At 42.0% G+C, this 24,224-nt stretch overlaps 1 protein-coding gene and 1 long non-coding RNA gene across 2 annotated transcripts in view; both read left to right on the forward strand.

Annotated features, from left to right (window-relative positions):
* Nucleotides 1-24,224, forward strand: part of LOC114561491 (ephrin-A2) — a 366,950-nt gene that overhangs the window by 166,934 nt on the left and 175,792 nt on the right. The gene's annotated exons all lie outside the window — the stretch shown is intronic.
* On the forward strand, nt 7,635-13,412 carry LOC114561499 (uncharacterized). Its single transcript, XR_003693367.1, has 3 exons — nt 7,635-7,699; nt 13,040-13,093; nt 13,204-13,412. It is a non-coding gene; the product is annotated as an uncharacterized LOC114561499 (long non-coding RNA).

The raw sequence follows: 24,224 nt of genomic DNA on the forward strand, positions 1-24,224 counted from the left end.
CACAAAGAATCATCTTCATCAGTGGAGTAAAATATAACAAAATATTGCTAATTGTTTTTGCGAGGGTCTAATACAGTCTGGTTTTCAACAAGCAGACTATTGGAATATTAAACGGAAAAGAAAACATCATGAACTACACAACAGTAGCATCATAATCATAATCCTCATCGTCAGCATGATTGCCAATACTCGTGTCGCTGACATCCGAGTCAAAGTTAGAGTCAGAAATATGGTCAGGAATCTACGTCGGAGTAAGTCAGCAGAGGTCTGTTCTGTGGTGTTGTCAGAGAAGGGTTGGTCGAGAAACCATAGTTACAGAAACATAATAATCACCAACAGAAGAGTTAAACATGCAAGACATCTGAGGGGGGACAGGGGGCGCCCTAAATGTCTCATTGGATGCCTTTCTACAATGTTCTTCTGGTTCGTCCACTATAATGTGACACACCGTAGGAGAACAGTCTTTACCACCATCTCGTTTCTTTCTTCTGGCAAGTGTGTGTCTGTGAAGTCCCTTTCTTGGCTGTTCTCTGATCCTCTGTAAGAAAGGAGTATCCATTTTGCATTTAAACACACTGCTTTTCTAAGTCTGATCTACTGTATGTCATCATTTATTCAAAAATGTTGTTACATTAGGGTTAGTCAATTCAATAAGGTTCATACAGATAGTTACATGGGACAAAGTAAGTAAAAGTACTGATTCCAAACTGTAAACATTTTCTGTTACCAGCAATATTCCATTAAAAATATTGCCTAAGTAAGAAAAGTATCATAAAAATATGTACTTAAGGTATTAAAAATCAACAATATAGAAAAGTCCTCACATTTTTTAAAACTGGAAACGATCAAAGCAGTTTTCTGTCAATCAACTAAGTGATTTAAGCAACTAATCATTTCAGTTGGATTTGTAAACATATGTTTGAAAGGGGTGATAGAATGATTAAATAGGGTATTTCACACACTGTTCCTTAAGGTCTCCTAATGGGGTATGTAACATTGGTTGGGCTGGAAATGGCCCAGGTGATATTTTATTGGCCCATATGCATCCCTGTGTAATGGCTCTATTTGTAATAAGAACTTTTCTTCCAAATATGGTATGCTCATGAATATTTAGATGAGCTGCGTGCTGATTGGTTGAGCGAATCCCCAATACACACACATTAGAGACGCAACAGCAGGGCTCATATTTCAGACACACACACACACACACACACACTGCTGCCCTGCGCACAGCGCACAGCGCACACACACAAACACAGACACACACACTCACACACACACACACTGACACACACACACTCCGCTGCACATCGCACACATACAAACACAGACACACTGTCTGTTACATGCCCAGACATGCCCAGGCGCGAGCAGCTAAAACAGCCGAGACAAAATAAAAAGGTTTTGACACTTTCATTATAACTATAGTGTTGTTCTAACGTTACTCTTGTGACACAAAAAAACCTCCACCAAAGAATTAACTCACCTCGTAGCTAGTAAGGCGGGGAGAGAAGAGTGAACCCCTGCAAGCCTGTCCTCTGCCAGTGCCTCTGCAGCACTGCCTCTTGTCCGACATACTCGTTCTAAACCCTTTTCTCTGACCAGTAGGCTGATATACTCGTTCTAAACCCTTTTCTCTGGGCCAGTAGGCTGATATACTCGTTCTAAACCCTTTTCTCTGGGCCAGTAGACTGATATACTCGTTCTAAACCCTTTTCTCTGGGCAAGTAGGCCGATATACTCGTTCTAAACCCTTTTCTCTGGGCCAGTAGGCTGATATACTCGTTCTAAACCCTTTTCTCTGACCAGTAGGCTGATATACTCGTTCTAAACCCTTTTCTCTGGGCCTGTAGGCTGATATACTCGTTCTAAACCCTTTTCTCTGGGCCAGTAGACTGATATACTCGTTCTAAACCCTTTTCTCTGGGCCAGTAGGCTGATATACTCGTTCTAAACCCTTTTCTCTGGGCCAGTAGGCTGATATACTCGTTCTAAACCCTTTTCTCTGGGCCTGTAGGCTGATATACTCGTTCTAAACCCTTTTCTCTGGGCCAGTAGGCTGATATACTCGTTCTAAACCCTTTTCTCTGGGCCAGTAGGCTGATATACTCGTTCTAAACCCTTTTCTCTGGGCAAGTAGGCCGATATACTCGTTCTAAACCCTTTTCTCTGGGCCAGTAGGCTGATATACTCGTTCTAAACCCTTTTCTCTGGGCCAGTAGACTGATATACTCGTTCTAAACCCTTTTCTCTGGGCCAGTAGGCTGATATACTCGTTCTAAACCCTTTTCTCTGGGCCAGTAGACTGATATACTCGTTCTAAACCCTTTTCTCTGGGCAAGTAGACTGATATACTCGTTCTAAACCCTTTTCTCTGGGCCAGTAGGCTGATATACTCGTTCTAAACCCTTTTCTCTGGGCCAGTAGACTGATGTACTCGTTCTAAACCCTTTTCTCTGGGCAAGTAGACTGATATACTCGTTCTAAACCCTTTTCTCTGGGCCAGTAGGCTGATATACTCGTTCTAAACCCTTTTCTCTGGGCCAGTAGGCCGATATACTCGTTCTAAACCCTTTTCTCTGGGCCAGTAGGCTGATATACTCGTTCTAAACCCTTTTCTCTGGGCAAGTAGGCTGATATACTCGTTCTAAACCCTTTTCTCTGGGCCAGTAGACTGATATACTCGTTCTAAACCCTTTTCTCTGGGCCAGTAGACTGATATACTCGTTCTAAACCCTTTTCTCTGGGCCTGTAGGCCGATATACTCGTTCTAAACCCTTTTCTCTGGGCCTGTAGGCCGATATACTCGTTCTAAACCCTTTTCTCTGGGCCTGTAGGCTGATATACTCGTTCTAAACCCTTTTCTCTGGGCCAGTAGCCTATTCCGTTGTACAGTCTGGGACACTGCCTTTACCACCGTGGTTCATTTTCAATATCCTTGCAAAACTTCCAAACTTTCTTATTTTCTAAAGTACACTGCGCAGCTCGTGTCTGAGATCCTGACAGAGCTGCAGCTCAGTGAGTCTGTGAAGGGGGAAACGTCGACAGGGAATGCAGCAAACCCGGCCAGCAGCCACCACCTCTCCCGGCAGATTGTGGAGCTCGTAAAGTCCGACCTTGTCTGACTTATCCATCAATTTTCATAAAACGGCCAATATTTGAGCTTTACATAGATGATTTCTCACATAAAAAAGTCTCAGAAGTGAATTTTATAATGGAATAGCAGAGATCTGCACGACCTAGATTTAGAAGACTAACTGACCTCAGATCAGTTAGTGACCTATGTAAATTTTGGAGTGTTACAAAGATAGAAGGTAGAGCCAAATGAGGAGGATTTGGGATGTTGACGTCAACTTCCAGCTTTGTTCAGATTTGCCTGTTTTCAGAGGAAGTTTCAAATAGTGAGATTTGCAGAGGAAAGTGGTACAATGGGATTTAGAGGTTCTATGTATGTCCTATTTACCCTTCAAACTGTCATTTTTCAACTATGACAGGGTAAAATCAGTTTTGCATTCTATCACGCCTTTAAAATCTCAATTTGTCTTAACCAAAATATGTCAGATTACAATAATATCTGGAAGCCTTTTTCAAAACTTTGTTACTGACTATTTTGTCTTTTGAAAAAACAGGAAATAGGAAAATAATTCCTTAAAATGACATAATTTGTCTTTGAAATCAAAAATCAACTGTTTGTTTATCACCTTTATAAGATAAGAAAGATTTTATTTAGCACACACTGGAGAAATTCCCTAGTTACAGCAGCTCAAAATTTAAATCACAAAAATATATTTAGTCTTTGTCAGTGTTTTGTTTTGGTTTGCTGTGTTGTCTGCCTGTGTGTGTGTGTGTGTGTGTGTGTGTGTCTGTGTGTGTGTGTGTGTGTGTGTGTGTGTGTGATTCTCTTCAGGTGTGTGCTGGTGATGTCACTCCTGCAGCTACAGCTGATCAGCTGATGAGAGAAGGCTGATTAAATGGCTGTGCCAAGCCAGAGCGAGGTGTTGCTGCAGTGGAAGCCAGAGAGTGACACAGAGTGGGGAAGCTGCAGTGGAAGCCAGAGAGTGACACAGAGTGGGGAAGCTGCAGTGGAAGCCAGAGAGTGACACAGAGTGGGGAAGCTGCAGTGGAAGCCAGAGAGTGACACAGAGTGGGGAAGCTGCAGTGGAAGCCAGAGAGTGACACAGAAGCTGCAGGAAGCCAGAGAGTGACACAGAGTGGGGGAAGCAGTGGAAGCCAGAGACACAGTGACACAGCAGTGGGAGAGTGACACAGAGGGGGAAGCTGCAGTGGAAGCCAGAGAGTGACACAGAGTGGGGAAGCTGCAGTGGAAGCCAGAGAGTGACACAGAGTGGGGAAGCTGCAGTGGAAGCCAGAGAGTGACACAGAGTGGGGAAGCTGCAGTGGAAGCCAGCCGTGTTTGAGCAGAGTGAGCAGAGCAGTGCTGCCGTGAGAAGCTGCGTAAACCTGAATCAAGCTAGTGACTAAGAGCCTGTAATCATCTTCCTTTTGGACTTTCATTTGTTTTGTGTTGAGTTTGTCCAATAAATTACCTTATTTACCGTTTGTCTAGATCTCCCGGTTTATTATTTTAAATTGTTTGCGTCCTACACCCCTAGACAAATTAGGGATGTAACAGCCCCAGTATTTTTACAACTTCTAAAAAGTATATTCAAATATTATATATTATCTTTATAGTATAAAAGTTATTATTTTATGAGGATATTTTTCAGGCAGTTGTTTAGTAAATCTATCTCTGACGTTGCTGTAATGTTCCTCTTTATATAAACAGTTTTTTTCCTACCAAAAATGCTTCATGCTGGTCAGGGGGTATTTGGCTTAAAAACCCAATTCAGAGGGGAAACATTCTGGACTCTGGTTAGAGAACCAGTGCTCTGACCCAGTCATGTGACCCGGGTCAGTTTCAGGCTGTTTGACACAATCAATATACAACAGCACTGAAACGTTTGGATGGGACGCAGCTACCCACGGTTAGTGTAATATCATTTTATTATTGATATGTTTTCAAAGGAGTCAGAACCAAATGAGTAGGACATTCCCTTCTAGATGAAGCAGTGTTTAAACACTGCCAGAGCCCAGACAGGAAGTGACTCCGTTTAGTCTTTACTTCCTGTCTGTCCATTTCTCTGTCATCCAGCTCTTTGGCTCTTTAACCTCTCTGGCTTCTTCTGTGCTGTTTTCTTCTCCTCCTTTTTATTTATTTACCCGGTTTGTTCATCAATAACAAACTAGGACATTAATGTTGTATCAGGTCTTCTAACAGGCCCACATCCATGCTGCCAACCAGCTGCTACCGCTCAAGTCTCTGATCAAAACTCTGTGTGTGTGTGTGTGTGTGTGTGTGTGTGTGTGTGTGTGTGTGTGTGTGTGTGTGTGTGCATCCCAGAATGCTGTGTGGACTTGCTGCTACCGCTGAAGTCTCTGATCCTTTCTGTTCAGTCTTGTTTCTAAATGTTGTTTTGCACTGAATCAAATGTTTTATGGTCCTGATTCATCTGGGAGCTGGTGGACTCGGTTCCAGCCTTTAAACTCCTTAGATAAGAATATATCATAAGAAATATATCAATGGTAAAAAACCTCCTCATCCAGCTGTTCAAAAAGTGGTCAGTCACTGTTGAGCTCAATAAAATTATCTTGGATACTAACTAGTCCTGCAAGTCTCCTTTTAATGGCTCCTTATGTTTATGTGATTGCTATAAAATAATTAGAGTTGTTTATATTTATGCCAATAGAAACATGGCTGCAGCTCTTGTAGGCGTCCAGTCTCTTCAGCTAAAGCTACACTTGACCTCCCGGCCATGTCTGGGCCTTATGGAGAATGTTTTATGAATATATCCGACACATAATGTGGTTTGCAGCATGTTTATTTGTGCTAACAGACCCTCCAAGACGTCTACGCTCCAGTTCTCTCGGTGAGTGAAATCTTATTTTATTGAACGTTATACGTTAGCATTATTAGCATGTTATCTATCTTATTAGCTTCAGAGCAAGACACCCAGCTAACGGGAGCTAAGTTAGCCGCTGTTGGTAAGGTTAAACCGACAAGCACCGAAGTTCATTCATTCAACCTTTATTTATCCTAGAGAGATCATTGGGGGGTGATGTCATCGATTCAGATTACAAACACAAATACATCAGAACAACACAGAAAACACAATCATAAGAAATATAGAAAAACATTCAGAAGTGGAAAATGATTTGATGAATGAATTAGGATAACAGGGATGCTAAAGATCTGAACCAAACAAAGATGTTTCTGTAGTCTGTAGGAGAGGATCTGTAGGCCGGGACATCTCCGCAGCACCACAACACTTCATTCAGAACGGATCGACAGTGGGCTGCTCCAATATGGAAAAATCATAGTCACCATTATTATTTTGGTCAATACTGACATCAGGATTATTTAACACGATTACTTGTCGTCTTTGGAAAAATTTTGCAATTATTGAAGTTACAAAAACAGTGAAAACACTTAGAACTGAAATTTCCATTCATACTTTTCCCATTTTAACTTATTTTTCCACTCAAAACACAAAATAAAATATGACTTTATCTACAAAACGTATTGTGCAAAACAATCGTTTTTCTCGATTTCTCGGTTTTTGTGATCATTAGGAGCCGAAATATTGTAATTGTGATAAAAATGTCCATTAGTTGCACAGCTCTAGTTTGACACACATTTTGCCTTCAATCTTTCTTTCCTCGTTCTTTGACCCGTTTGTTGTCTTCCCATCGACAATCAACTTGTTGTCCTTCCGGGTCAAGAACTTTTTTGACGCTTTTTCTGACGTTTTTGGTGCTTTCTTAAACATTTGTCAAGTTCTTCAACGCTTTTTTTTAATTCATGGTCTATGAACCTAATTTTAATGACATTATGCCTAATTTTTAAGTTAAGAAAAGCAGAAATAATGAATTATTTTGACTAATATTTAAGATCAGAGCATGTTGATCACAGACTGGTTTGTGTCAAAGTTTACGTATATCCATGCATCCACGCTATTTTGGGGCAATTTGGTTGTATTTCTGATATAAAAAAACTTTGATAACAGGTCAAATTAGACCCGTGGACAACACAAGGGTTAACCCTTCTTTACTCGTTCTTTGACCCGTTTTTTATTTTGAAATTTGGGTTTCTTTTAATCAATTTGCTCAAAAACAAGTGAACAAACTAAGTGATCTTGTTAAGCTCCGGTTGTACGACTCAGGCTCAGAGACAATCACACGGACCGAGAGGGTCGGTTAAGGTGTTAACCAGAGAGGACCAGTTCAGGATAGAGCGGCTTCAGACAGGGATGGGAGCCGAGTGGCATGATGAGCAGGCAGCAGACGAGCAGGTCACAGCGTGGGAGCAGCAGGAAGGAAGCAGGTACAGAACGGGATCTGATCAGAGGAGAGACAAGTTAACTGAGGCACAACAACAACTAGAATGCAGAGAGAGTAGGAGCAGAAATCACTGGTAGGTTTGTGGAGCCAAGTTACCACTGGTAATGTAGAAACAAACTGGGGCTGGAGAGGTGAACAGCCCGGGTAGATAACTGGTTGATTGATGGAATGAGCTGCAGCTGGTTGGAACAGAGCAGGAGAGAGTGGCCACGCCCCTTGACCTAGATCCTCTGAGAGAACTGGCACAGCAGGTGGAGACAGACACAGACAACAAACAGGGACAAAGGGAAGAGGACAACAGGTAGGGACAGGGAAAACAGAGCTGGCCCATAACAGTTCTTTGATTATTCCTCAACAAACCTTCCTCTGGTGTTAACTATTAGTCACAGTCATTCAGAAGTACTGCTTTCTTTACTCAAATGTTAGGTATAATTTCATATAAATGAGGATTATTGACCATGATTTCCCAAAGGAAGTGTAAAACTAGAGGTGATAAGTTGGAGTAGAGTTGGCTAAGAATGTGTGACACATGATGATTTAAATTTTAAACTTTTTAAACAGCAAAACAGAAGATAACAGGTTCACATTTGACAGGAAGACAATATGAGGGTTAACAAATATTCCTTTATTGAATATGCAGAAAGTTTTATATGATGTATGAATGAAATGTGTGGCTCCATGTGTTTAACCCCTCAGTATTCAGGCTACAGTTCCAAGTATGTAATGTAGATGTAATATCAAATATGACCACAAGATGGAGGCATAGAGCAACTTTTAAATCCCATCAGAGTCACCAGAAGTTACATACTGTATAAACCATTGGTTCTCAAACGTTTTGACATCAAGGACCCCCAAACTGATACAAATTAGACCACGGACTTATTAGTTCTTGTCCCAGGGTCCCCATCTGATAGGAAATTTGATTTTAGATGTATATATTTATACATACATACAAAAAATTGTAAAAAAAAAAAGTCAAAACGCGACGAAAAGACTAAAATTATTTTTGAGGAGACATCATATAACGACTAATAAAGTGTCACAAAAAGTCGCCAAAAACATAAAATAGCAACAAAAACGTTGATTGAAATGATATTATATGTGCATCACATACTGAATACTGAAGGTTTAAACACATGTTGATAAATCATGTGTTTAAACTAGGGATGCACCAAACCCAGAGTTCAGGTTTGGCTGAATATTGGGCTTTTTGACGGGGTTCGGTTTCTGCTGAACTTTAGAATTTTTTCCACCGATCTGAACTCTACCAAAGAGTAGAAGTAACAAGAGGCGAAACTCAATAGAACGTTCCATTGCACCAAACGCACTCATGACTGAGATGCATCACCGCCATCTTGGACTGAACGCAACATAATGTTCTATTGAGTTTAGCCTCTTGTTACTTCTATACTCTTTGACTCTACACTTGCACTACGCGCGCTAGGCTGGGAGCTGTAATGACACTGAAAGAGTACGAGTTGTTCATGAAGGAATCTCCAGACAGCAGGTACAGCAAAGGAAGGACACTCCCTGCTTACTTCATTCATGTGTTCACTGGGTTCATGGACTGAGGATGGGAGGAGGGTTTGGTTCGGTTTGGGGTTCAGCAGAATATTAACCGGTGGGTTCAGTATTCGGCCGAACCCCAAAAATCTGGGTTCAGTGCATCCCTAGTTTAACCCCTCAGTATTCAGGCTGCACTTCCAACTGTGTAATGCAGATGTAATATCGAATGTGACCACCATATGGCAGCATAGAGCAACTTTAAAATCCCATCGTGGTCACCTGAAGTTCAGACTGTAAATCACTTCTACATGACCTGGATTCTTCACGTGTGTTAGTGTTCTCATGTCGAGTCATGGGTGGAACATTCATCCTGAAACATGTTTTAGTAGAGGAACAGATACTGACTACTATTAAAGATAAAAACATCATGAATATAGATGTATACGTTGCTCTATTTCAGCACCATGGACAGCCCCCCACCCCCCTCTGTTTTAGTAATGCTCAGTTTCAGCACCATGGACAGCAATCAAAACATTATGAGGAGAAACTGGAAACAAACTGTTGATAAAGTGGAGGCATTTGTCCAATTTTTTTGTTCATGATTTGTCTGTGTTTACTCATCATTGTTGTACTACAGTTTTGTCATCTGCAAACTTGATCCAAATATTGTGGTAATATTGCTATAAGGTGTAGAGCAGGGGACTCAACACACAACCCTGGGGGGCCCCAGTGCTGAGTGTGAGGACAGAGGAAAGTTGGGAGTCCAGCTGAACTGACTGTTAGGAAGTCGTGGATCCAGGTTAAATCGTCATGGTAACTTATGCTGAACACCTAACCTGCTCGGGAGCATTATGGTATGTTGGTGATCAGAGATCAACTGGTGTTAAAGCCCCGCCTACTGACCAATCAATAGAGAGAGAGAGAGAGAGAGAGAGAAAGGTGCGCTCATATCTGCCACACATCGGTTTGAATTATATTTAATATTTTTTATTTGCTCTAACGATGGCTTCCCACTGCCAGGGTTGTAACTGAAATAATTGGCTAAAGCACCGACAGTTTATGGAAAGCCCAAGTGTAATTATGGTCAGATCTTGGTCCCGACTAATGGGGAAGTGATATTGATAAGCGTTGTGAATCATGTATTTACAGCGTCGGCTTTTTTTTGTTGTTGCCAGTTTTCTTTCCTGTTTTAGGAAGTAGCAACTGTATTGCTTTATGTCTGTAAAACCGTGTCTGTTTTCTTCATATTTCTGTAGGATTATCGTTTGCTATGTAAAACATGCGGCTTTGGTAGACTTGTCCATGTTTGTGATTGGTCATATGGAGCAAACCCCGCCTCTTTTATGTGAAGGTGCGCCGCTGGACTGGGAAACCCTGCTGGTTGTTTGAACTAGTTGTTAACCAGCGTCATGACTCAGCTTCTTCAGGACCACGGTGGTTAGGTTAGTTAGTTAGTTAGTCTTCTGCTAACTCTAAACTATATGATCATGTCAACTGGCTTGAATCCTTAAAGAGAGACTAGTAGAATATCAGACAGAATGTCAGGTAGAAATGGTTCAAATAAATACATGGACATGTTGCAGTTCACAACATGGAGAGAAAACTTAAAGCAAAGTGTCTGTAGGAGAAACTTTATCTCTAAATGCTGAATATTATCAGTTATGTTTGTGTTTGGTGGCAGATTCACCAGCAGCAGGAGAGTTAAAAACTGATCTGTGTAGTCACGTGATGCAGGGATAAGCGATGGCAGCTTGAAACGTGTGCTCCTTCTGTCTTGTGGGTTAATATCCTTAATATATCCTAAAATACGTTCATGTATAGGCATTTTTCTTCTACATTTTACGTGGTACTCAATATGTCAGAAGAAGGCAAAAGTTTGTCTTCTGGCTGAAACATTGAACAAGCGGCACAGACTCCACATGTGTATGAAGGGAGTAGCAGCTAGTAAAGATCCCACAGCTAGCACTAGCACGGAGCCCAACCAGCCTGATATGGCTCAGATTCACGGGATGCTGAGCAAGATATCAGAAGAAACGGTGGATCTGAAAGAAATCTGTCAGTCTCTTAGCTCCAGCGGCAGCCACTAAAGAGGACATACAACTACTGACAGACAGGCTGGCCACAGCTGAAGACAGATCCCGACGCAACAACCTCAGATTCGTTGGGATACCGGAGGGAGCTGAAAAGAGCAACGAGTTTATCTCAGAAACCCTCGGCATTGATCCAGCCCCGGGGGGAATCGAGATGGACACAGGATCGGGACACGGCTGGAAGTTAAACCTGATTTTAACCAAAAAAGCCTCAGATTAAACTGACCTCTAATAATAATAATAATAATAAATTGAATTCATACTGCGCTTTTCATAGACTCAAAGTCACTTTACAGGGAAGGTAGATTATAAAAACAGAACAAAACAGAACGAACAAAACAAGATTCAGGCCCAGATGAAAAGGGAGGGGGGCGTGGGGCTAGGGATAGGCAGAGGTGAAGAGATGGGTCTTGAGGCGGGACTGGAAGATGGTGAGGGACTCGGAGGTGAGGATCTCTTGGGGGAGAGAGTTCCAGAGCCTGGAAGCTGGCCTGGAGAAGGCTCTCTCCCCACATGTGTCCCCACATGTGGACACAGACAAAGAGATCTGAGCCTAGGGGGAAAACCCACCGCCCTTTTCACCAAACTACTAGAGGGAGAAGAGGCCACAAATGGCACACTCAGATAAACATGTGGTTTCCTGTAACCAGAGAGGGGAGGAGCAACAGTGAGCAGGTGATCCAGGTACATGAGAACAGGGAGGAGACCCTGAACCTGAAATAGTTGAGTCAGCTGAGACTCCATTTAGAGAGGAGAGAAGAGAGCAGGAGGAGGAAACTGAAGGCTGAGGCAGGGTGAGTGTTAATCCAACATTTATTATTTGACTGTTAAAGTCTCTGAGTCAGTTTTCTCCCTGAGGACTGGAGAGGAAATCAGTGTTAGAATCAACTCAACAGTTTGATGGTCGACACAAAGTCCTGATTGGCTGAATAATACACATTAAACCTGCTGGGACTCAAGAAAACAGATTTAAAGGCGTGTGTGTGTGTGTGTGTGTGTGTGTGTGTGTGTGTGTGTGTGTGTGTGTGTGTGTGTGTGTGTGTGTGTGTGTGTGTGTGTGTGTGTGTGTGTGTGTGTGTGTGTGTGTGTGTGTGTGTGTGTGTGTGTGTGTGTGTGTGTGTGTGTGTGTGTGTGTGTGTGTCCGAGCCCGGCCCGTCACAATAACTGGAATTATGAGCCGATCTAAACCCGAAAATCTTTCAATCCGTAGGCCATTATAACTGACGTTCTCAACTACAATTCCGAGTTGTTTGAACTCCAGAAATCTGTTTAGAATAATCATAATGAATAATGCAACAAGGACGAAGCCTGTAAACATACACTGTTTGTTCATTCAGAATGGAAAGAAAAAACTCGACCCTCAGCTGAATAGTGAGGGTAACAGATCAAGACAGCAACATAATCAAAGCCCTGGAACCATACAGGAGACTTTCTGGTCTCCATCACATAATTAATCCGGTCCTTCTCCACAGTCTGATGCCGACACACCGGCCGACAACAGAGCTGCAGAGGGGGGGAGACACGATGTAGCCCAGTTTACCTCACACTCAAGTCAGTGCAGGACAGGACACACACCCAGATCTAAGGGAAAAGCTGGAGAGACATAGCTTTCTCCCCACCCAATTAGACTAATAAAGTCATGATTACAAAAACACAAATGCTTGATTAAAGGCCCGGCCCGTGGGTCAAGTTCAGGCTCGGGCAGAGAATCTAAACTCTAATGACAATACACTTGAACGTAACGTCTGCACCCTGTCAGGATCAAAGGTTACCTTCAAACATTCCAAACTTATTTTATATTATTAGAATAATAATCATTGGATGTTTATCTTTTATTTCCCATCATTTCTTTTTATTTTGTGTTCTAGTTTAAATGTTTTCTCTGCATGAATGTGTCCCTTCCCTTGTTTTAAAGCCAGTGTATACCAGGCTGTATTAAAGCCAATGATGAAATAATCATATGCATATTAAGTCCTGATTACTGTCCATCACTGATGTTGTATTGTCCCCAAAAACTCTGCTCCATGTTTCTTGCTCATATCTAGAGTCCCGTTGGAGCCACTGGATGTCCAGATTATCAGCTGCTCTCCAACATGGCAGTGAAGTCTCGTTTCAATAACTCTCCCATATATTGAAGTACAAACAGTTATAGTGAAGTTGTTCTCATGCATCAAGAAGTTTTCATTGTGCTGACAAGTCGTTGTTTCAGGTCTTCAGGTACTGAGGAGCTGTTGGACCAGAGGTCAGAGGTGTTCCACAGGACAAGCTTCTCCTCACCAATATACGCTCTACACCAACCCTCATCAGCAGCTTCTCTTTTTATTTATTTTTAACAAACGTGACTTCATCATCAGAGTAAATGTTGCAGCATCACCTGTCTCCAGAAATAAATGTCCTTTACTTGACTCTAAGACCACAGAGGCTGACGTGTTTCACACCTTATTCAGAGAGGAGAGGAAACCAGCAGAAATGGAAAGGCTTAAAAGTCAGGAAGCCACAGGAGTGGGCGTGGCCTGAGAGGGGAAACAGTCTTTTTGCTGTGTGGTGCCATGACGTGACAAGCCGTTTGCTACCATACAAGAGACTGCTTTAATTTAATTGTTACCTCAAGTTATTTTGTTTACGTAATATTTCATCTACATCAAGAATAATAAATGATCATTGAATCGGGTACATCAAGTTCTACTCCTCATCTTTACAACTGCACGCGTCAAGATATATCCAGCTCAGCCACAAGTAGCAGCAAACCAGGGAGCAAAGGAAACAAGGAAACACAGGAAAAAGCTTTACAATATTGATAGTGTTTATGAGAAGAGAGGAACAGGTCAAAGCACATTTCATTACATTCTCTCTGTACTTTTTCCTTTTAAATGTACATGAAAATCCACTTGAACTAGAACTTATTATGGTCTGTTTCTGCCTGTTTAGGTTAGGAATAATAGCTTTAGAGTTTCCTAAATGACTCATTAAAGGAGCGCTCTAGATTTAGGGGGACTGGCCCGGAGAGAGACCAACTCCACCGGAGACGGAGACACTTCTGCTGCATGTCATGGTGAGTGCTGATTGGCTGTTACTCGTCTAACATCTACCAACCAGATAGTGTTGTGGGCGGGACATGAAGTGAGACTCAGTGGTGAGGTAAACGGGAGCAGAGGGAGAGACTCAGAGCTGTAGCTGAGACAAAGTAGAACACCTTTTATTATATTAACTTTATAATAAAACACAGATACAGATCATCTGCAAACTGCCAAATATGGACAGAGCCTTTCAGCTGCTGCTCCACGACGGTGGAAGCTGCTGCCTTCACATATCAGATGTGCTCCCTCCATTTCTGTTTTTATATCTGGGATAAAGAGCCATTATAACTCTCTAATCTCTCAATCTGGTCTCATCATGTCTATCATTCTGATGCTTGTTGTTGGTGTTGGGATCTTCTTTTTGGGTTTTGATATTTACATTTTAATGTTCTTTTATTCAGCCCTTTGGTCAGATTAACGTGTGTTTAAATGTGATCTAGAAATAAACTTTACTTACTGAAAGTTAACATAAGAAACATTTTACAGACCCAGAGATATGTTGCTTATAATAATCAGAAATCACAATCAGAACAAGTTTTATAGTTTATTAATAATGTTTAATATACAGACGATAGATTATAGATATAGACCAAGATATAATAACAAGTTTATAACACTGAAAACACTGCAAGATACAACTATTATAAATACATTAAAGATAATTCATATTCCTTCACATATAATATAAAACATCACATAATCTTTAGATTTGAAGTAAAACATCTGGAACACACACTCTCACAGACACAGACACACAGGAAGACACACACATAGTGCGTGGCGCTATATTTGTGCGGACCCATCATTGACATAATGCATTCCCTAGCCCCTTACCCTAACCTTAACCATCACAACTAAATGCCTAACCTTAACCCTTACCCTAACCTTAACCATCACAACTAAATGCCTAACCTTAACCCTTACCCTAACCTTAACCATCACAACTAAATGCCTAACCTTAACCCTTACCCTAACCTTAACCCTTACCCTAACCTTAACCATCACAACTAAATGCCTAACCTTAACCCTTACCCTAACCTTAACCATCACAACTAAATGTCTAACCTTAACCCTTACCCTAACCTTAACCCTTACCCTAACCTTAACCATCACAACTAAATGCCTAACCTTAACCCTTACCCTAACCTTAACCATCACAATTAAATGCCTAACCTTAACCCTTACCCTGACCTTAACCATCACAACTAAATGCCTAACCTTAACCCTTACCCTAACCTTAACCATCACAACTAAATGTCTAACCTTAACCCTTACCCTAACCTTAACCATCACAACTAAATGCCTAACCTTAACCCTTACCCTAACCTTAACCATCACAACTAAATGCCTAACCTTAACCCTTACCCTCACCTTAACCATCACAACTAAATGCCTAACCTTAACCCTTACCCTAACCTTAACCCTTACCCTAACCTTAACCATCACAACTAAATGCCTAACCTTAACCCTTACCCTAACCTTAACCATCACAACTAAATGCCTAACCTTAACCCTTACCCTAACCTTAACCATCACAACTAAATGCCTAACCTTAACCCTTACCCTCACCTTAACCATCACAACTAAATGCCTAACCTTAACCCTTACCCTAACCAACAACATCAAGAAAAGATCAACTAACTCCATATATATATATATATATATATATATATATATATATATATATATATATATAATGTGTTAACCCTTTCTCATTGGATTGACACGTTATTCTCACCACCCACCGTTTTGCAGAACAGTTAACACGGATGTCATTCAAGCAGTCCAAACTCCATTGTTTTAGCTATGGTAACCAATCAGAAACCATCTGTTCCTAACTATTAGAAACTACCTCCATCAGTATGAAATCACTGAAGCACCTGTTTGACACTCCTTCACACAAATCTTCAGTTAGCAATCAGTCAGCAGGGTTAGGCCATGTGTCCCCATCGCCAAGACAGAAGAGACTTTATATCAATAGTGGCTATTTCTTATACTACAGTAATAGATGGTTATACTTAACTGTAGTAGATTTTATTTTTATTTTCTTAATTTCTTATACTCTAATAGATTTCGTTTTGGTTTACATGTATTTTGTATAATATTTACAGTATTTCAGTTTTCAGCCAAAGCTTGAAAATAAGAATCAATGGAATCAATAAAATTAGCATCAAAGCATTTCTGATTCTGGATACAATTATTTGCAAGAAGGCAAATTTGACAACAAATTGCAATGGCATGAAAGCTACGTCCAGTAATAGGCTACAATAGAGATAGATAGATAGAGATACTTTATTTATCCTGAAGGAAATGAAGGTGTCCATTAGCTTAATACACAACATACAGTACATCCACAGAGGCACACAGACATATGACATATGACATCCAAGCACACATACATAAATACAAAGAAAGATATCAATAGTGTGGCCTTACAAGACAGTTTGGTTGTAGCTTGTTTAAAGGAGTGGTGTGGAAAAAGTGCTGAAAGGTGCAATGGTATCATAGTGCAAGATAGCGTAAGTGCAAATTCTATATCTATTCAAGTCCAACAGGCAACACAATATATCAAAAATAGAATAATCATTACTTAACTATACATCGACACTAGTAAAAGACTAGAAGAAAAGTTTAAGTTACGTAACTTTGAAAACTGTACATACAGAATAAAAGGACAGCATGGTGTATTGACCATACATGCAAGCTAACAAAACATGATAAGCAATGGTGCACTGATTCTCACTGAGTGCTGTATTTTGTATTTTGTTGTACACTGTCTAGTGGTTGATTGGAAGAGCTCATACTCTTGTTTGCAAGTTGTGCTGTTTGATGGCAAAATTTGCTTTGGTTGCATATTTTAAATGTTTTGGTACGGTTAGAGCTTCGCAAACAAAATGTGTCATTTTGACCATGAGTGCCACTGTTTCGGCCTGTGTGTTAACTGTTTTGAAAAATGTGGAGTTTGAGTTGACTGCTGCGTCAAAGCAATCAAGAAAAACTGTAATAATCATTTGGTATTTATGTCTTAATAGTTTGTTGTTTCTGTAATCTCTCTCTCTGTCTTTTGTGTTCTAGTTTAAATGTTTTCTCTGCATGAATGTGTCCCATCCCTTGTTTTAAAGCCAGTGTATACCAGGCTGTATTAAAGCCAGTGTATACCAGGCTGTATTAAAGCCAGTGTATACCAGGCTGTATTAAAGCCAGTGTATACCAGGCTGTATTAAAGCCAATGATGAAATGATCATATATCCATATTAAGTGTGTGTGTGTGAGGTGAAAGCTGAGCTCCTCTCCGTGTCCTCAGGTTCACAGCGACTACAGCAGCACAGAGCATCAGCAGCAGGACACTGAGCACTGAGCATCGCACTTTGAAGAAGGTGGAGTAAATCCCAAAGGGCTCCATGTACACTAACACAGTTCTCTCTGTTGACTCACACTGATAATCATATGGGTCATAAACTACACACCAGTACTCCCCTGCGTCTCCCACTGAGATATTAGAGATAACCAGACTCCCATTATCATAGTACCAGCTCACTCTGCTCATGCTCTGATTAGACATTACATTAAAGCTTCTTCCCTCTGTTCGGTGTGACTTGATAAACCAAACATACCACTTATCCTTTCTCATATTTGTGCATCTGAGAGTGACTTCTTCTCCCTCTGAGAAGAGCTCTACAGCAGGGGGGGCAAATTTGGGACACACCACCAGATCATACTGTTGCCGTCTCATAGAGGCTTCACAGCCGTACCAACCTGAGTGATTTAACATTAGAGATGAAAACACCAGCGAGTAGTTTTGGTCTACTGAAGGAACAGTCTGGTTGTGTAATCCTAGGTCAGGGTAAGAGCGTGTTTTTGGATTAAACTTCCTCCAACGTGGGGGCTGTTCATCAGTGGAGTCAGTGATAGAGCACGGCAACACAGCACTCTCTCCCACTGAGCCATAGATTCTCTCAAACTGTACCAACTTTACAATGTAACTGCTAACACACTGCTGTTGGTTCATCACCAGACAGTTGTACCTTGTACCTGTAAAGTCTGTTGCTGTGACGTTGGAAACACGAAGAGCTGATGTGTCTGTCACCACTTGGTATCTTCCTCTAACATTGTCCATCACTGATGTCGTCTTGTCCCCAAAAACTCTGCTCCATGTTTCTTGTTCATATCTAGAGTCCTGTTTGAGCCACTGGATATCCAGATTATCAGATGTTCTCAAACATGGCACCTCCACTCTTTCTCCACGTCTCACTGCAATATATCTCCAACCTATTGTAGTAGTACAAACAGTAATAGTGAAGTTGTTGTCATGCGTCACGTTGCCCTCAGTCCAACACTCCTCTCGGTACCGGCCGGAGTCTGAATGGGTCAGGTGGCGGATGGTGTAAGAAGAAGTTTCCACATCGCTGACCAGTCGTTGTTTCAGGTGTTGAGGTACTGAGGAGCTGTTGGACCAGAGGTCAGAGGTGTTCCACAGGACAAGCTTCTCCTCACCAACACATCTGGAGATCAGGCAGGAGGTGGTGTTCTCGGGGAGGTAGAAGGTGTAAGAGTCTCCTTCCTCTCTGATGATGATGTGTTCTTGAGCATGGATGCAGTTGATGAGAGCAAACAGCAGGAAGGAGAGCTCTGTGACTGCAGCCATTCTGCTCCGAGGTCGACAAACACTGACACCACTCAGCTCATATACTCTCTACACCAACACTCATCAGCTGCTTCTCCTTTTATAGTGTGTCTGTGTGTGTGTGTTTGTGTGTTTATCTTTGTGTGTGTGTGTGTGTGTGTGTGTGTGTGTGTGTCTGAGTGTGTATGTTTGTGTGTTTGTGTGTGTCTGTCTGTGTGTGTGTGTGTTTGTGTGTGTTAGTCTGTGTCTGTGTGTGTGTCTGTGTGAGTCTCTGTGTGTTTGTGTCTGTGTGTGTTTGTATGTTTGTGTGTCTGTGTGTCTGAGTGTGCATCTGTGTGTCTGTGTTTGTGTGTGTGTGTGTGTGTGTGTGTGTTTGTGTGTGTGTGTGTGTGTGTGTGTGTGTGTGTGTGTGTGTGTGTGTGTGTGTGTGTGTGTGTGTGTGTGTGTGTGTGTGTGTGTGTGTGTGTGTGTGTGTGTCTGTGTGTGTGTGTGTGTGTGTGTGTGTGTGTGTGTGTGTGTGTGTGTGTGTGTGTGTGTGTGTGTGTGTGTGTGTGTGTGTGTGTGTGTGTGTGTGTGTGTGTGTGTGTGTGTGTGTGTGTGTGTGTGTGTGTGTGTGTGTGTGCTGTTTGTGGTCAATGAGGAAGTTACACCTTCTCCGTGTGAGAAAGATCTTTACTCCCCGTACTAAGAGAGATGTTTTTTTAGAAGAAGGAAGTCGGACTTCACCGAACCCCACCCATGCATTAGTGTGTGTGTGTGTCTGTGTATGTGTCTGTGTGTGTGTGTGTCTGTGTGTGTGTGTGTGTGTGTGTGTGTGTGTTAATTAAATCCACTTTGTTCAGAAATGGAAGTTTTTAGCACAAGCACTTGCTTCCTTCAGCAGCGTGATCCACCAGAGGAAGACAATGGAAAAAGGTGTGTCTGAAGGTTTTATAGTTTAAGGCCCCATGCTGTGTTTGAGGAACCCCTGAACCAATGGGAAGAATCAAAGCTACAGGAAGGTGAGAACCTTATCTGCAGCCCCTCCCTGGAGCCATTGTGGGACTCTTCGCTTTCTCGTAGTTTGGTGACAAGAGCTGTGAGTTTTCCCCCTCGGCCAAGATCTCTTTGTTTGTGTCCACATGTGGGTCTTGTATCCAGAGGTCAGTTTAATCATCAGCTGGTGGTATCCCCGACCCAAGACACAATCTGAAGATGAAAGTGTAATAGGCAAACACACTTTTCTTCATACAGGTTTTGTTATGAACAGTATCAAATTTTGGACTGATAACGAGGACATTAAGTGTAACGATTGTGCAAGAGTTTAACGGCTGTATTTTCAGACTTTGACATTCAATGATATATGCAGTTTTAAAGACATATATTTAGTTATGTACACTGTTTTCTGGTTATCTAATGCTAGGTTATTTAATGCTATCCTGTATTCCATGTAGTCGGGCCCTCTCCTCCTCCTGCGTTCTGTAGCGGACAATGTGGCGGTGAGACATCGCCGATTAAATATTTATAACGAATTTTGATTTAAGATTTGAGTTGGATTTTACAAGGTGTTTATGGAACAATTATCACTCAGTACAGGCGCAAGTAGCACTGCTGGATTTAATCTTCATGATAACGTGGACTATATGGATCCACTTGAATCTATCGTCTCAGATTGATCCTTGAGTTTTGGAATTTATAAGTAACATAAAAGAAGACGCGGTAAATAGTGAAGTAGAGTCAGAACTTTTCTGGCCTTAAGGCCTGTGTTTTTACCAGAGTTCCCTTCAGTGTGTGTGTGTGTCTGTGTGTTTGTGTGTGTGTGTGTGTGTGTCTGTGTGTGTCTGTGTCTCCGTGTGGGTGTGTGTCCATGTGTGTGTGTGTTTTTGTGTTGTAGGAATATTTTATTAACAAAATTACCTTACTCGATGGGTTGGAATTAGAAAAATGTGCACAAATACTTAGGTGTCTGGTTAAAGAGTTCCCTCTCCTTCCAGCAACACATAAACCACCAATCTAAAGTTAAAGAGGTGATAGAATGATTATATAGGGTGTTTTACACTGTTCCTTAAGGTCTTCTATTGGGGTATGTAAGATTGGTTGGGCTGAAAATTGCCCGAATGCTATTTTATTAGGCCCTTAACTGCCCTGTGAATATGGCTCTATTTGGAACAAGAGCTTTTCTTTTAAATATGGTATGCTCATGAATATTCAGAATGAGGTGCGCGCTGATTGGTTTGAGCAAACTACATAAAAACACATGGGAGACTCGACAGCAGGTCTCATATTTCAGACACTGCAAAGTTATACATGGTTTGTCGGGCTATTTCGTTATTAAATTCACTTCTGAGACTTTTTTAAGTGAGAAATCAACTGTATAAAGCTCAAATACGGGCCGTTTTACGAAAATGTATGGCCAATTGCAAATTTGGTAAGACGGTGTGTCGGATTTCAGCGCTGGTGCTGCCTGTGTTGCTGCCTCGCCGCCCGGCCTCCTATGAGGTACTTGGAGCTCCGTCACGACTGGCAGCCCACAGCACTCCATACCTTCGCAAAGTCACCGTTTGGGCTAATGGACTAAACGCTGCTGCCCTGACAGAGCTCCAGTGCCTGTAACTCCCCTCTTCCTGCTAGCTAAATGGCCTGTTGTGTGAGAGTGAGAGCGCGGTCAGCGAGCTTGTTACACCAGCAATCTCTTACCACATGTTACACAATGTCACGCCACTTATACAACATCTACCTAAACGGTGTCCGATTTCAAAGTAATGAATATTTGTGAAGACTAGCTAGGTGTTTCGTTAGCTGCGGCTGTTCCTTCAGTCCTAGCTACCTGTGTAGCTACAAATCACGGATAGTTAGCTTCATTTTCGGCGTAATTCGAGTATATTTACAGTTTGAATTTTGTCACGCTACATATACAACACCTAGCTACCTATTACTACAGGAGACCTTAATCTACCACTACGTTCTATAACCCTACCAGTCAGATTACTACAGGAGACCTTAGTCTACCACTACGCTCTATAACCCTACCAGTCAGAACGTAGTGGTAGACTAAGGTCTCCTGTAGTAATCAGACTGGTAGGGTTATAGAACGTAGTGGTGGACTAAGGTCTCCTGTAGTAATCTGACTGGTAGTGTTATAGAACGTAGTGGTAGACTAAGGTCTCCTGTAGTAATCTGACTGGTAGGGTTATAGAACGTAGTGGTAGACTAAGACCGACTAAGACCTCCTGTATTAATCTGACTGGTAGGGTTATAGAACGTAGTGGTAGACTAAGGTCTTCTGTAGTAATCTGACTGGTAGGGTTATAGAAAGGCCTCCTGTAGTAATCTGGGTAGGGTTACTAAGGCCTCCTCCTGTAGTAATCTGACTGGTAGGGTTATAGAACGTAGTGGTAGTCTAAGGTCTCCTGTGGTAATCTGACTGGTAGGGTTATAGAAACGTAGTGGTAGTCTAAGGTCTCCTGTGGTAATCTGACTGGTAGGGTTATAGAACGTGGTGGTAGACTAAGGTCTCCTGTGGTAATCTGACTGGTAGGGTTATAGAACGTAGTGGTAGACTAAGGTCTCCTGTGGTAATCTGACTGGTAGGGTTATAGAACGTAGTGGTAGACTAAGGTCTCCTGTGGTAATCTGACTGGTAGGGTTATAGAACGTAGTGGTAGACTAAGGCCTCCTGTGGTAATCTGACTGGTAGGGTTATAGAACGTAGTGGTAGACTAAGGTCTCCTGTAGTAATCTGATTGGTAGGATTTTAGAACGTAGTGGTAGACTAAGGTCTCCTGTAGTAATCTGACTGGTAGGGTTATAGAACGTAGTGGTAGACTAAGGTCTCCTGTGGTAATCTGACTGGTAGGGTTATAGAACGTAGTGGTAGACTAAGGTCTCCTGTGGTAATCTGACTGGTAGGGTTATAGAACGTAGTGGTAGACTAAGGTCTCCTGTGGTAATCTGACTGGTAGGGTTATAGAACGTAGTGGTAGACTAAGGTCTCCTGTGGTAATCTGACTGGTAGGGTTATAGAACGTAGTGGTAGTCTAAGGCCTCCTGTGGTAATCTGACTGGTAGGGTCATAGAACGTAGTGGTAGACTAAGGTCTCCTGTAGTAATCTGACTGGTAGGGTTATAGAACGTAGTGGTAGACTAAGGCCTCCTGTGGTAATCTGACTGGTAGGGTTATAGAACGTAGTGGTAGACTAAGGCCTCCTGTAGTAATCTGACTGGTAGGGTTATAGAACGTAGTGGTAGACTAAGGTCTCCTGTAGTAATCTGACTGGTAGGGTTATAGAACATAGTGGTAGACTAATGTCTCCTGTAGTAATCTGACTGGTAGGGTTATAGAACATAGTGGTAGACTAAGGTCTCCTGTAGTAATCTGACTGGTAGGGTTATAGAACGTAGTGGTAGACTAAGGTCTCCTGTGGTAATCTGACTGGTAGGGTTATAGAACGTAGTGGTAGACTAAGGTCTCCTGTAGTAATCTGACTGGTAGGGTTATAGAACGTAGTGGTAGACTAAGGCCTCCTGTAGTAATCTGACTGGTAGGGTTATAGAACGTAGTGGTAGTCTAAGGCCTCCTGTAGTAATCTGACTGGTAGGGTTATAGAACGTAGTGGTAGTCTAAGGTCTCCTGTAGTAATCTGACTGGTAGGGTTATAGAACGTAGTGGTAGACTAAGGTCTCCTGTGGTAATCTGACTGGTAGGGTTATAGAACGTAGTGGTAGACTAAGGTCTCCTGTGGTAATCTGACTGGTAGGGTTATAGAACGTAGTGGTAGACTAAGGTCTCCTGTAGTAATCTGACTGGTAGGGTTATAGAACGTAGTGGTAGACTAAGGTCTCCTGTAGTAATCTGACTGGTAGTGTTATAGAACGTAGTGGTAGACTAAGACCTCCTGTAGTAATCTGACTGGTAGGGTTATAGAACGTAGTGGTAGACTAAGGTCTCCTGTGGTAATCTGACTGGTAGGGTTATAGAACGTAGTGGTAGACTAAGGTCTCCTGTAGTAATCTGACTGGTAGGGTTATAGAACGTAGTGGTAGACTAAGGCCTCCTGTAGTAATCTGACTGGTAGGGTTATAGAACGTAGTGGTAGTCTAAGGCCTCCTGTAGTAATCTGACTGGTAGGGTTATAGAACGTAGTGGTAGTCTAAGGTCTCCTGTAGTAATCTGACTGGTAGGGTTATAGAACGTAGTGGTAGACTAAGGTCTCCTGTGGTAATCTGACTGGTAGGGTTATAGAACGTAGTGGTAGACTAAGGTCTCCTGTGGTAATCTGACTGGTAGGGTTATAGAACGTAGTGGTAGACTAAGGTCTCCTGTGGTAATCTGACTGGTAGGGTTATAGAACGTAGTGGTAGACTAAGGTCTCCTGTGGTAATCTGACTGGTAGGGTTATAGAACGTAGTGGTAGACTAAGGTCTCCTGTGGTAATCTGACTGGTAGGGTTATAGAACGTAGTGGTAGACTAAGGCCTCCTGTGGTAATCAGACTGGTAGGGTTATAGAACGTAGTGGTAGACTAAGGTCTCCTGTAGTAATCTGACTGGT

This window comes from Perca flavescens, chromosome 9 (genome assembly GCF_004354835.1).
Source record: "Perca flavescens isolate YP-PL-M2 chromosome 9, PFLA_1.0, whole genome shotgun sequence".
NCBI lineage: Eukaryota > Metazoa > Chordata > Actinopteri > Perciformes > Percidae > Perca > Perca flavescens.